The sequence below is a fragment of the Arachis duranensis genome, chromosome 4 (assembly GCF_000817695.3).
Source record: "Arachis duranensis cultivar V14167 chromosome 4, aradu.V14167.gnm2.J7QH, whole genome shotgun sequence".
NCBI classification, from domain to species: Eukaryota; Viridiplantae; Streptophyta; class Magnoliopsida; order Fabales; family Fabaceae; genus Arachis; species Arachis duranensis.
The window spans coordinates 112842326-112843286 of NC_029775.3; positions in this window are offsets into that span (position 1 = coordinate 112842326).

The following is a 961-nucleotide window of genomic DNA, read 5'->3' on the forward strand; positions in this document are numbered from 1 at the left end:
GAACAAGAAAATGTGGAATCCTCTATGTCACAGTATAGAGATTCCTTGAGGTGTCAGAGGAAAAGAAAAGTAGAAGACAGAAGTAGAAAATTCGAACTTTATCAAAGAAGATGGAGTTCGAATTTTGCATTAAAGGATAGTGTTAGTCCATAAATAGAAGGATGTGAGAAGGAGGGAAGTAATTTTCGAAAATTAAGTAAAAGATTTTGAAAACATTTTGAAAAACACTAATTAATTTTCGAAAACCAAGAGTGGAAAAGAGATCAAGTGATTTTTGAAAAAGATTTTAAAATTAGAAATAAAAAAGATTTGATTGAAAACTATTTTGAAAAAGATGTGGTTAAGAAAATATGATTAGTTTTTAAAAAAGATGTGATTGAGAAGATATGATTTGAAAAACATTTATTTAAAAAAAAGATTTGATTTTGAAAATTAAAAACTTGACTAACAAGAAAAGATATGATTCAAACATTAAACCTTCCTCAACAGAAAAGGCAACATGCTTGAAGTGTTGAATCAAATCATTAATTGATAGTAAGTATCTTTGAAAATGGAAAGAAATTGATTTTGAAAACACATGATTGAAAAGATAAGATTTGAAAAAGATTTGATTTTGAAAAACTTTGAAAACCTGAAAAAAATTGCATTGAAAAACAGAATCTTCCCTCTTGTGCCATACTGGCGTTAAACGCCCAGAATGGTGCACATTCTGGCGTTTAACGCCCAAAACTATACCCTTTTGGGCGTTAAACGCCCAACCAGGTGCCCTGGCTGGCGTTTAAACGCCAGTTTGCCTTCCTTACTGGGCGTTTTGAACGCCCAGCTTTTATGTGTAATTCCTCTGCTGTATGTTCTGAATCTTTAATTTCTCTGTAGTATTGACTTGAGAAGACACAAATAAAAAATATTTTTGGATTTTTAATAATAAGGAAAAATCAAAATGCAACAAAAATCAAATAAC